Genomic DNA, 13,124 nt, shown 5'->3' with positions numbered 1-13,124 from the left:
GCCACTGGTGTGACCTGAACTGAGGACGCCATGTGTCCCAGGAGGATGAGAAAGCGGCGTGCAGTCGCGGAGTTCTGAGACTGCAGCTGGTGTGCAAGAGACACGAGAGTGAGGGCTCGCTGTCGAGGCAGGAAAGGCTTTGCTTGCAAGGTGTCCAAGTCTGCCCCAATGAACGACAAGGTTTGAGATGGGACTAAGTAGGATTTGTCATAGTTGACGAGAAATCCTAATGAAATTAGAATGTGTACGGTTAGACTGAGGGACGACAGAGCAGCTTGCTGAGTGGGAGCCCTGATTAACCAGTCGTCTACTACGAGGCATTTTGTGAAGACTTGTGGCACAGATGCTAGGCCGAATGGAAGCACTTGGTATTGATAGTGCTTGGGGCCTACTAGAAACCTCAGGTATTTGCGATGAGATGGAGTTCTCAATATGAGCATATGTTTCCTGGAGGTCCAGAGAGCAGAGCCAGTCTCCTCTTTGTAGAAGAGGAAGAAGCGAGCCTAAGGTTACCATCTTGAACTTCTCTCGCTAGAGGTACTTGTTGAGGGCTGTAGGTCCAAAATAGGACAAATGCCTCCCGATTTTTGAGGGATTAGAAAGTACCGGGAATAGAATCCTAGGCCATGCTGAGAGTAGGGTACGGGTTCTATTGCCTCGGACTGGAGGAGGGAGACCTCTTGATCCAGATGACCTCTTGATCGGATGTTCTCCACGTCAGTAGAGGTGGGGAGTCCGGTGGCACGGAGAGAAAGTTCAGATGGTAACCCTGAGCAATTATCGCCAGTACCCATTGGTCTGAGGTGATTGAGTGCCATATGTTGTGGAAGTGGCACAATCGACCTCCCACTGGTATGTGAGGCAATGGAAGCTGGCTGCTGCTCTCTAGGTGGAAGTCAAAAACCTGAAGCAGGCCCTGGCTGAGGAGCTGCTTGCCGTTTTTGTTTACGTGTTTGACGAGACTGTGCTTTTTGAAAAGGTCTCGTGGCACGGGATCTGGTTGGTGGCGGGTAGGACTTCTTCGGGCGGAAGAATGACTTTTTAGAGTCCTTTCTGAAGGGCTGTTTAGAAGAATAGTCAGAAGGCATCAGAGAGCTGTCTTAGGGTCTCATGATGGTCCTTAAGTTCCGCCACTGTTCGTTGAATCTGCTCGCCAAACAGATTATCTTCTACACAGGGCAAGTCAGATAACATGTTTTATACCTCAGGGCGAAGGTCAGAATACTTAAGCCAGGCCCACCTTCTCACCGAAATAGCAGCTGTAGATATCTTTGATACTGCTACAAAGGTATCATAAGATGATCTGATCTCATGCTTGCCTGCCTCAAAACCCTTGTTTACTAGGGTTTGGAGCTGATCTTGAAATTGCTGAGGCAGGGAGTCTGTCAAGTCTTGTATCTCCTTAAAAATGACCCTGTTATATTGGGTCATATAGAGCTGATAAGCGGCAATTCGGTTGATGAGCATTGATCCTTGGAAGACTTGGCGAGCAATGGCATCGAGAAACTTCTGTTCCTTGCCAGGGGGAAAAGAAGTGTGAGGCTTTGATCTCTTTGCTCTCTTCTGTGCCGATTCTACCACTACAAATTGGTGATCCAATTGTGGTTTCTGAAAGCCCAGAGCTGACTGCACCAAATAGGTAGTGTCAGCTTTTCTGTGGACTGGAGCAATGGAGCGAGGATGTTCCCAGTTCTTCTTTAGGAGATTAGAAGAACCTGGTGGATAGGGATGGAGGTTATTACTTTGGGGGCATCCAGGAATTGTAGGAACTCCATCATCTGATGCCTATCATCCTGCTCAGTCTAATTGGAAGGAAACCAATTCAGACATTTCCTTCACAAAATTTATAAAGGAAAGGTCCTCTGGGGGAGAATGCTTTCTACTTTCAGTGGGTGAAGGTGGTGAAGGCAAATCATCTGTGTCTGGTGAGGAATCATCAGTCCAGGTATCATAGGGATCAGCCCCTGCCCCTCTAGGATGTAGAGGGGGACGGGATGGTGGGATACCTGAAGGTCCTGGTCTAGGCTCCAAAGAAATCGAAGGAATAATTGGAGGCACCGATGAAAGCATCGAAGGCATTGATGGATAGCTCGGTGGCGCCGACGGGCGTATCGGCATCGATGGCTGAGGCAGAACTCCCGAAGGAGGGATACCAAACGGTGTTTCTGCTCCCAATGACAGAGAGGGGAGAGCACTGGCGCCATCGGTGACCCAGGGTCCATCGGTGGAAAAGCGGCAATGAGCACTTCCATCCTGGAGAGTAGCGGTGCCAAAGCTGCTGGAATCGGGTCTGTGATCGGTTCCGCAATCGGTACCGGAGGAACCTGAAGTCGTTGCATCGCCTTGTCGATGGCCTCCTGAACCATCCGGTCCAGTTCTACTCGGCGACCTGGAGCAAGCAGCCCCAGCTCCGGAACAGAAGGAGGCAGAGGCATAGCCGGAGGGACCACCGTTAAAGGCGGAGTCGCAGCTCCCGATGCCTTTTCTGGGGAAGGTTGCCTCGGTGACCCGGTCGCCAAAAAAGTCGGTGCCTTTTTTTGGACGGGGCTTCTTAGACGGCAGAGTCAATGATTTCGCTCCCTCAATAGTCCGAGACTTTCTATGCCGGTTACGATGTTTATCTCTACGATCCTCTCAGTCCTGAGGGGGAGTAGAGAGTGTCGAAGGCCGAGATGTCGATGCCGGACGGTCACCGGCTGGTGTTTGATGCTGGCGCGAAGTTGATGGTGCCGATTCTGACGACGTCGATGCAATGGACGGAGTCGGGGTTTAAGCACGGAAGAGAAGTTCCATCTTCTCCATTCTGGCCTTGCAACCTTTTGGTGTCATAAGGGCACATTTGGTGCAGGTCAAGACATCATGCTCTCGTCCAAGACACATTACACAGACTTTATGGGGGTCTGTGATGGACATGGTGCGATTACAGTCCGGGCACCGACAGAACCCCGACGCCATGGAAAAAAATTGAGCTGCGGTACGATCAACGGCCAGTAGGCCGCGAGGGCCAAACTAGACGGTAATCGACGGAAACACGGGTAAAAACTTACCAGAGTACCGCGGCTTGAAAAAGTTAGAGGAGGGACCCTTATGGGACAAATTAACTTTTAATAATTCCGTGAGGAAAATTCCTGTCAGAAATCTCTGCAGAGCTCCTTAACCGCGAGGCTACTGCTGCGCAGAAAAAAGACTGAAGGGGGACCCCTGCTGACTGCATGCTGGGCATGCCCAGTAGGGGCCAGTCAAAGTTCTGGAAACTGACAGATGTTTTCAATGATTGGGCTCCATCCTGTGATGTCACCCATAAGTGAGGACTACCATCCTGCTTGTCCTGTGAGAACAGTGTAGCTATTCACCTGATTTTTCTACCCACGCTACCTCTTATATTCATGAACAATTTTGTCAGAGACCCACAGGATGTGTCTACAAGACTCAGGAGAACAGGGCTGGAAAAGCAAATGTTGCTTACCTGATGTAACAGGTGTTCTCACAGGACAGCAGGATGTTAGTCCTCACAAATGGGTGACATCGAGGATGGAGCCCACCACGGAAAACTTCTGTCAAAGTTTAAACAGAACTTTGACTGGCCCCTACTGGGCATGCCCAGCAAGGCACTGACCCTGCAGCCAGCAGGGGTCTCCCTTCAGTCTGATTTTCAAAGCTACAGGCAGTGCCTAAAAAGTAAAAATAAAACGAACCCAACACCGCGGGGTGGCGGGCGGGTTTCGTGAGGACTAACATCCTGCTGTCCTGTGAGAACACCTGTTACATCAGGTAAGCAACATTTGCTTTCTCACAGGACAAGCAGGATGGTAGTCCTCACAAATGGGTGAGTACCGAGCTGAGGATGTCCTGACTTGCACCAAATGCACCCAACGACGTGCAACAGGCACAACAACTGGGGTGGAATTTGGTAAAGGGCATCCGCACCCTACCGGGAGGTGGAAGGGTGTTGGTACATCATGTTGGAAAAAGGTTACGCAAGACAGATTGGCCGAAGATGGAGTCTTGTCTTCCCGCTTTGTCCAAACAATAGTGGGCTGCAAAGGTATGGAGGGAACTCCAGGTTGCAGCTTTACAGATGTCAGGAAGCGGCACCGATCGAAGGTGTGCTACTGAAGTCGCCATGGCCCTCACAGAGTGTGCTTTTACACGGTCTTGAAAAGGAATGCCAGCTTGCTGATAGCAAAAAGAAATGCAGTCCACCAACCAGGAGGAAAGAGCCTGCTTACCCACAGGTTGTCCTAACTTGTTAGGATGGAAGGAGACAAACAATTGAGTGCTCTTCCTGTGAGCAACTGTACGGTCTAGATAAAAAGCTAGAGCCCGTTTACAGTCTAGGGTATGCAGAGTCTGTTCCCCAGAGTTGGAATGGGGCCTGGGAAAGAAGATAGGTAGTATGATGGATTGTTTGATATGAAATTCAGAAACTACCTTAGGTAAAAATTTAGGGTGAGTACGGAGTACCGCCCTGTCTTGCAGGAGTTTAGTGTAAGGCAGATAGGTGACTAAGGCCTGTAACTCACTAACCCTGCGAGCTGAAGTAATGGCCAACAGGAATAATACTTTCCATGTGAGATACTTCAATTCACAGGAGTGCAGAGGTTCGAAAGGTGGTTTCATTAGACGACCAAGAACCAGATTAAGGCCCCAAGATGGGGCCGGAGGACGTAAGGGTGGCTTCAGATGGAGCAAGCCTTTAAGAAAGCGCGTCACCAGGGGTTGTACTGAAATAGGAACACCCTCTATACCTTTATGGAAGGCGGCTACCGCACTGACATGCATCCTAATGGAAGAGGTCTTTAGACCGGATTCTGATAGGTGCCATAAATAGTCCAAGAACTTAGAGATTGGACAGGAAAGGGGATCAAGGGACTGAGAAGTGCACCATGATGTGTACCTTTTCCATTTATATGAATAGGATCTTCTGGTGGAGGGCTTTCGTGAAGCTATCAGGACACGAGAAACCGAATCTGAAAGGTTGAAAGGCTGAAGGACTAACCTTTCAACATCCATGCCGTCAGGGACAAGGCTTGGAGGTTGGGATGGAGGAGGCATCCGTCGTTTTGAGTGAGGAGATGCGGATCCGTCCCTAGAGGGATGTGCTTGCGGATGGAGAGATCCTGGAGTATGGGAAACCACACTTGGCGTGGCCAGTGGGGTGCTATCAGGATCATGGTTCCTCCGTCCTGGCGAAGCTTCACGAGAGTCCTTGACAGAAGAGGAAGTGGAGGGAATGCATAGAGCAGACCTGTCGTCCACTTGAGGGAGAAGGCATCCCTGGGCCGAGAGTACTGGCTCCGAATGAGAGAACAGTAATCGTCCACTTTGTGGTTCTGAGGGGACGCAAAGAGGTCTATGCGGGGAAAACCCCACTTGTGAAACAGAGAGGTCACTACTAGAGGATCGAGTGACCACTCGTGTGGTTTGAAGACACGGCTCAGCTGGTCTGCCAATACATTGTCTACTCCCGGCAAGTAAGTGGCCCTGAGGTACATGGAATGGGAGAGGGCTTCTGCCCAAATCTGCGCAGCTTCCTGACACAGAAGGAAGGAGCCTGTGCCTCCCTGCTTGTTTATGTACCACATGGCCACTTGGTTGTCTGTCTGAATTAAGATAATCTGACTCGATAGATGATCTTTGAAAGTTCTGAGCGCGTAGCGGATTGCTCGAAGTTCCAAGAAATTTATCTGGTGATCGGCTTCCTCCGGCGACCATAACCCTTGGGTTTGTAATTCGTCCACATGGGCCCCCCAACCGATGTGGGAAGCATCGGTGGTTAGGATCACCTGTGGATCTGGTAGGAGAAAGGGTAAGCCCTGAAGGAGGTTGACTTGAGTCGTCCACCAGGTTAAAGACAGGCGTAGCGCTTGTGTAACTGTGACGATGGAGGACAGAGGCTGAAAAGCCTGAATCCATTGGTGTCGCAGAGTCCATTGTGTTACTCTCATGGCTAGTCGGGTCAAGGGAGTGACTTGAACCGAGGATGCCATGTGTCCTAGGAGGATGAGGAATTGGCGAGCTGTGGCAGTGTGTTGAGACTGGAGCTGGCGAGCTAGGGACATGAGAGTTTGGACTCGTTGAAGTGGAAGGTAGGCTTTTGCCTGTAAGGTGTCCAAGTCTGCTCCAATGAAGGATAAGGTCTGAGATGGGACCAAGCAAGATTTCTCGTAATTGACAAGAAACCCTAAGGAGAGGAGTGTGTGAATTGTCAACTGTAGGGAGGATTGCGCAATTTGAGGGGTGGAGGCCCTGATTAGCCAATCGTCCAGATAGGGGTAGACGTGGACACCTTCCTTCCTGAGAAATGCTGCTACCACTACGAGACATTTGGTAAAGACTCGTGGAGCAGATGCCAGCCCGAAAGGTAGTACCCGGTATTGATAATGGTCGTGGCCTATCAGAAAACGCAGATACTTGCGATGAGATTGTGTTATCGCAATGTGGGTATAAGCGTCCTTGAGGTCGAGAGAGCACAGCCAATCCCCCTTTTGCAACAGAGGGAGCAAGGCGCCCAGGGTTACCATCTTGAACTTTTCTTTTTGCAGATACTTGTTGAGGGCCCGAAGGTCCAGTATTGGACGTAAGCCCCCTGATTTCTTTGGTATTAGGAAGTATCTGGAATAGAATCCTTTCCCTTGTTGACAAGGAGGGACTGGTTCTATAGCATTTGATTGTAGAAGAAGGGATACTTCTTGTTGTAATTGAGTCAAATGGCTGGTTAGACTCCATGCCTGAAGGGGCGGGGAGTCTGGCGGAAGTGTTATGAAGTTGAGGTGGTAACCCTGTGCGATAATTGCTAGCACCCACTGATCTGAGGTGATCTGTTTCCAACGATGTAAGAAGTGGTACAGCCGACCTCCCACAGGGATGTGTGGAAGAGGGAGCTGGCATGTGCTCAATACAGGGAAGTCAAAGGCCCGCCGCAGGCCCAGGAGGTGGGGCTACAGTAGGTCTTTGCTTTCTCGGCTGACGAGGCTGAGGCCTGTTAGAGGACCGTGCAGGACGAGCCCTAGTTGACGGAGGGTAGTAGCGACGTGGTCGAAAGAACGACTTCTTAGAGTCCTTCTTTTGCGGTTGCTTGGAGGACACCTCAGGTGGGACAGATGAGAGTTGTTTCAACGTCTCATGGTGGTCTTTTAACTCCGCCACAATCTGTTGAATTTGCTCTCCAAACAAATTGTCGCCTAAGCAGGGTAAATCAGCAAGACGATCTTGGACCTCTGGGCGAAGGTTGGATGACTTTAACCAAGCCCAACGTCTGGCTGAGATGGCTGTGGCTGAAACCTTCGTGGAAGCATCGAATATGTCGTAGGCAGTCCTAATCTCGTGCTTCCCTGCCTCAAATCCCTTGTGAAGAAGGGCTTGAAGCTGCGGTTGGTATTGGTCCGGCAACGTGTCAGCATAGTCTTGCATCTGCTTAAGGATGGCTCTGTTGTATTGAGTAATGTAGAGTTGATATGAAGCTATGCGTGAAATCAACATAGCTCCATGATACACTTTCCGTCCCACACTATCTAGGAATTTGTTGTCCCTGGTAGGTGGGGTAGAAGAGTGTGGCTTAAGACGCTTGGCCTTCTTCTGCGCGGACTCAACTACAACAGAGCGATGATCCAGTTGAGGTTTTTGGAAACCTGGTGCTGACTGGACAAGGTATGTGGAGTCAGCTTTCTTGTTAACTGGAGACACCGATGAAGGAGATTCCCAGTTTTTCTTTAGCAGATCCAAAAACACCTGGTGTATAGGGATGGAAGCGATGATTTTTGGAGCATCCAGAAATTGAAGTAGTTCCATCATCTGGTGTCTGTCATCGGCTTCAGATTGGAGCTGAAACGGTACAACTTCTGACATCTCTTTCACAAAGTTAATGAAAGATAGATCCTCAGGAGGAGATCTTTTTCTACTCTCTGTAGGAGATGGTGGCGAAGGCAAATCTGTGTCAGAAGATGTATCATCATCATCACCCCAGGTATCGTAGGGATCATGTGGGCCTTGTAGCCCTGATGGACCTGGCTGAGGCTCTAAAGGCATCGATGGAAACCTAGGTGGAATCGGTGCGGTAGGTGGAACCAGAAATGGCATCGATGGCTTCGGTGCTGCCGATGGAATCGGTGCCTGGCGCGGAATCGATGGAGCCGAAGGATAAATCGGTGGAGATATACCAGAAGGTACCGATGGAACTACCCCGGAAGGGGGAATTCGAAACGGTGTTTCTCCTGCCGATGAGAAACCAGTTGGAGACGGTGGTGTAGTCGATGGTACTGGAATCACCGATGGAAGGGCCGTCATAAGTGCCTCCATGCGGCATAGTAGTGGTGCTAGAGCTTGCACCAACGGCTCGGTGGTCGATTCCCTCCTCGGTGGCGAAGCCGGTGCCGGCGGCGGCACCGGAACCAGTGCCGGGGACGGTGCCGATGGAGGTTGTAATTTCTTCATCGCTTTCTCAATGGCCTCCTGGACCAGCCGGTCCAGTTCTGCCCGGAGACCAGGGGTAACCATACCCGGCTCGACGGGAGAGGGAGGCTGAGGCAGGGCCGGAGGGACCACCGTAACCGGTGGGATCACGGCCCCCACACCCCGAGAGGGTGAGGGTTTCCTCGATGCCGGCGAACGAGACGTGGAGGGTATCCGGTCTGTTCGCGGCTTCTTTGTCGGTGGCTCGGCTTGAGCGGAGGTCGATGGCTGTGGATCCTCGACAGGCCGAGACTTGTGCCGTCGATGGCGATGCTTTTCTTTCCGATCCCCTCGCCCATCCGGGGAAGGGACGGGAGTCGACGGCCGAGAAGCGATCGATGGTGGACGGTCACCGGAGGGTTGACGATGGTGGTAGAACTTCGACGGTGCCGGTTCCGAGGACGTCGATGCTATCGATGGCGTTGGGGTGGGTGCATGGAAGAGGAGCCCCATCTTCTCCATCCTGGCTTTGCGACCCTTGGGTGTCATTAAGGCACATTTGGTGCAAGTCAGGACATCATGCTCACTACCCAAACACATTACACAAACCCTGTGGGGGTCTGTGATGGACATAGTCCGGGTGCAATCCGGACAACGACGGAACCCCGTTGCCATGGCTGGAAGCCAAAATTTTTGGCTGGGGATCGGTAAGTGCCAACAGGCCTCGAGGGCCAAAATCGACGGTAGTCGATGGAAAAGGCAAAAAACTTACCGGGTTCCGTAAGATGACTAAAAAATTTGTCGAAGGGAGACCCCTGAGGGGCAAATTTTCTTCGGAAATTAACTTCCAAATTCCTGTCAGGAACGTGGTTAGAGAGCTCCTTTCACCGCGTGGCAACTGCTGCGCGGAAAAAAGAAGACTGAAGGGAGACCCCTGCTGGCTGCAGGGTCAGTGCCTTGCTGGGCATGCCCAGTAGGGGCCAGTCAAAGTTCTGTTTAAACTTTGACAGAAGTTTTCCGTGGTGGGCTCCATCCTCGATGTCACCCATTTGTGAGGACTACCATCCTGCTTGTCCTGTGAGAAAAAGTTCGACACATCTGGGCATACTGGTAAAACTGGGAATATCGGCATGCGACCCTTTTAAAATAGTCTGATTTATGCGGTAGAAGCAGCCAGGCTATTTTTATAACATGTGCGCATGTGTTATATGCAAACACCTGACCTAAAAGACAAATACAGGACAATACGCTACATATACAAAACTGACATCGACAAAACTAAGCGTGATTTCTATGCAAAGAAAATCCATGGCTATAAATTGAATCCCAGAACCCTATTTGCCTATGTCACAGACCTAAGTAACCCAAATCATAACTCAACCACAAATGACAACCCAACCAATGTTTGCAAAGAACTAGCACAATTCTTCAATGACAAAATTTCCAAATTAATTGCAAAGATCCCTCCCGTCAACATGGAACCCCCAAAATCACCAGTCATACCCAATACCACATGGCCTCATTTTGACCCCGTTGCATCCACTGAAGTTGAAGCCATCATCCAAAAAACAAACCTTGCCACCCATTCACTCGACCCCATCTCTATCAAATTCCTGTAACTTGTCCCCAATATCATCGCCAGACCCATTGCAGCCATAATCAACCTATCTCTCGAACATGGTAGCTTCCCAGACAAACTTAAATGTGCAGTCATCAAGCCAATTCTAAAAAAAAACCCCATCTTGACAAATCTGATCCAGCAAGCTTCAGACCCATCTCCAACCTCCCTTTCATAGCCAAGATTCTAGACAAAATTGTCAACAACCAACTCTCCGAATATCTAGAAAACCAAAACATCTTACTGCCAGCAGAACACGGCTTCAGAAAATCCTTCAGCACGGAAACACTTCTACTCACCCTAACCGACACAATAGTGGCCAATCTTACCTACTGATACTCCTAGACATCTCCGCTGCATTTGACACCATCAACCACAATATTTCTATATATATATATATATATATATATATATATATATATATATATATATATGTTCCAACTGAACACTTTCTTGGCATTGACTGCAGGCGGAACTGCAGGAATCTGTTCTTAACACACAATCAAATTTAATACTTTTCTATTGTCATCAGTTGCTTGACATTCTGGAATATATCCAGTCTGATTATCATGGATCAAACCTGCATAACTTCACTCAACTGAGAAGTCAAAACCATCACCAAGATTTTCAAATCTAAATTTAACAAAATGATGGACCTTTATGAGCTACACAAAGTACTATTTTTCCATGGCTTATATAAAACGGTCACACCAGTCTGAGCAATAGAGAAAGGAAGACCAGTCTGAGCCAAAGGAGAATTGAATATCTTGTCCAAGGGCCTTACCAATACATATTTAAATTCCTTATAAAATGTTGTTGTAAACTCATCTAGGCCAAAAGACTTGTTCAATTTTAAAGAACCAACTCCAGATAAAACCTCCCACTCAGTAATTTCCTTCTCTAGGAAGCACTACATTTCAGGAGAAATAGTGGGATGAGAAATAGTATCCAAATATCTATCACTCTCATCATCTCTAATAGTTGTCTTTTGCATACAAATCGTGATAAAACTGAACAAAAGTATTCTCTGATTTTAGTGTTACCAAAGAGGACTACCCCCACCCCCTCCTTTAATTCTGTTAATCTGGTTCTGAACTTGAAAACCTTTCAGCTTCTAGGCAAGAAGTCTACTAGATTTGTAACCCATTCTCAAAGGATTGTTTGTTCAGATCTAACTTATATTGAACCTTATCAGTAAATAACTCCTTCAATTTCTTTCCTTCCAATTCCAAAATTTCTCATACTTTTATAGAGACCCCTGCTCCTTATGTAATTTTTTCAGCCCTTGAACTTTATCAAGCAGGCTTTCCCCCTCTAATTATCATTTCTTCTTCCTAGCAACAGCCCAGAAGATTCATTTGTCATTTGCTTTAAGGCATTTTCAGAGTCTGGGCAGAGGTACCCTCCACATCATTTAACTGAAGATATTCCAGCATATCAGCTTTCAACTGCTCATATAAATCTGCATCATTCAATAAAGAAACATTAAATCTTCAAAAATGGCATCCTTCACCTTTCTGTGAAATAGATTTTCAACCACCACAGATGGATGATCAGACCATGAGATGGATCTAATTTCAGTGAGGGGCACTTCCGCTAGACATGAAGCATTAACAATAACAACAAAAAAAAAGTCTCAAATAGGTATCATGAGTTCTACTTAGAGTAAAAAGTATGATCTCTCTTATTCGGGTCACGCAATCTCCAAACATCAGTCAGCCCTAATAAAGTAATAAAATACTTCAACTTACACCTACTTAACTTTAAAGGAAGATTTCCGTATTTAGTTATCCAACAGTGGCGAAATAGTGAGATTAAAATCACCCTTAAAAAAAAATGAGAAAAAAAACTTTTCCCCAACAAACTCTGGTTAATATTAGGGCCATATAAGTCAAGTAAAGCAAAATTGCCTTACCTTGTATTAGGTGTTATCCCAGGACAGCAGGATGTAGTCCTCACATATGGGGTGACGTCACTGACGGAGCCCTCTCACAGAAAACTTTGTCAAAGTTTCTAGAAACTTTTGACTGGAACACTGAGCCCACTGAACATGCCCAGCATGCCATGATATTCTCAGCCACAGTAGTCTCCCTTCAGTCTCATATGTAGCAATAAGCTTTAGCAAAAAATAAAATAATAAAACTTATCAGACCCAACTCCAAGGGGTGGAGGGTGGGTTTCGTGAGGACTATATCCTGCTGACCTGGGATAACACCTATTACAAGGTAAGCAATTCTGCTTTATCCCAGGACAAGCAGGATGCTAGTCCTCACATATGGGTGATTAGCAAGCTATAGGCTGAGTCATTTTGTAGTGAAGCAACTTTGCAGTATTGTTGGTAAAAATGAGGCAACCAAAAATCACAGCAGGTTGGATGTAGAAGGAGTTGGGATTATACTGGAAACAAATTCTTTAAGACAGATTGTCCGTAGGCTGAATCTGGTCGTCCTGCTTTGTCCAAACAGTAGTGAGCTGCAAAGGTGTGAAGAGAACTCCATGTTGCCGCTCTACATATGTCAAGGATTGGCACTGAACGATAATGTGCTACTGAGGTTGACACTGCCCTTACTGAATGGGCCTTTACTCGTCCTTGGAGAGGAAGACCTGCTTTTTCATAACAGAATTCTATGCAATCTGCTAGCCAGTTGGAGAGAGTTTGTTTGCCCACTGGATTACCCAGGTTGTTTGGATCAAAAGATACAAAGAGTTGAGTGGATTTCTTATAGACTGCAGTGCGGTCTAAGTAATATGCTAGCGCACGCATGTAAGGCCCTTTCACCTTGGAGAGAGTGAGGTCTTGGGAAGAATGTGGTCAAAACTATGGATTGGTTCAAGTGGAATTCCGTAACTACTTTGGGGGAGGAATTTTGGATGTGTCCGGAGAACCACTCTATCATGTAGGAATTTTGTATAGGGTGAGTGCGTGACAAGTGCTTGTAACTCACTAACCCTTCTAGCCAATGTAATGGCTATGAGGAAGATAGTCTTCCATGTGAGAAATTTAACATCACAGGAATTCATGGGTTCAAAAGGAGAACACATGAGCCTTAAGACCAGATTCAGGTCCCATTCTGTGACAGGTGGCCGAATTGGTGGTTTAAGGTGAGTTAAACCT

At 47.9% G+C, this 13,124-nt stretch overlaps 1 protein-coding gene across 3 annotated transcripts in view; it reads right to left on the bottom strand.

Annotated features, from left to right (window-relative positions):
- The window catches only part of NCBP1 (nuclear cap binding protein subunit 1), a 437,475-nt gene that overhangs the window by 357,604 nt on the left and 66,747 nt on the right, over positions 1–13,124 (bottom strand). The window lies entirely within an intron of this gene.

The sequence above is a fragment of the Rhinatrema bivittatum genome, chromosome 1 (genome assembly GCF_901001135.1).
Source record: "Rhinatrema bivittatum chromosome 1, aRhiBiv1.1, whole genome shotgun sequence".
Lineage (NCBI taxonomy): Eukaryota > Metazoa > Chordata > Amphibia > Gymnophiona > Rhinatrematidae > Rhinatrema > Rhinatrema bivittatum.
Note: the sequence above shows the minus strand (reverse complement) of the source record. Positions and strands in the feature narration are given on the sequence as shown.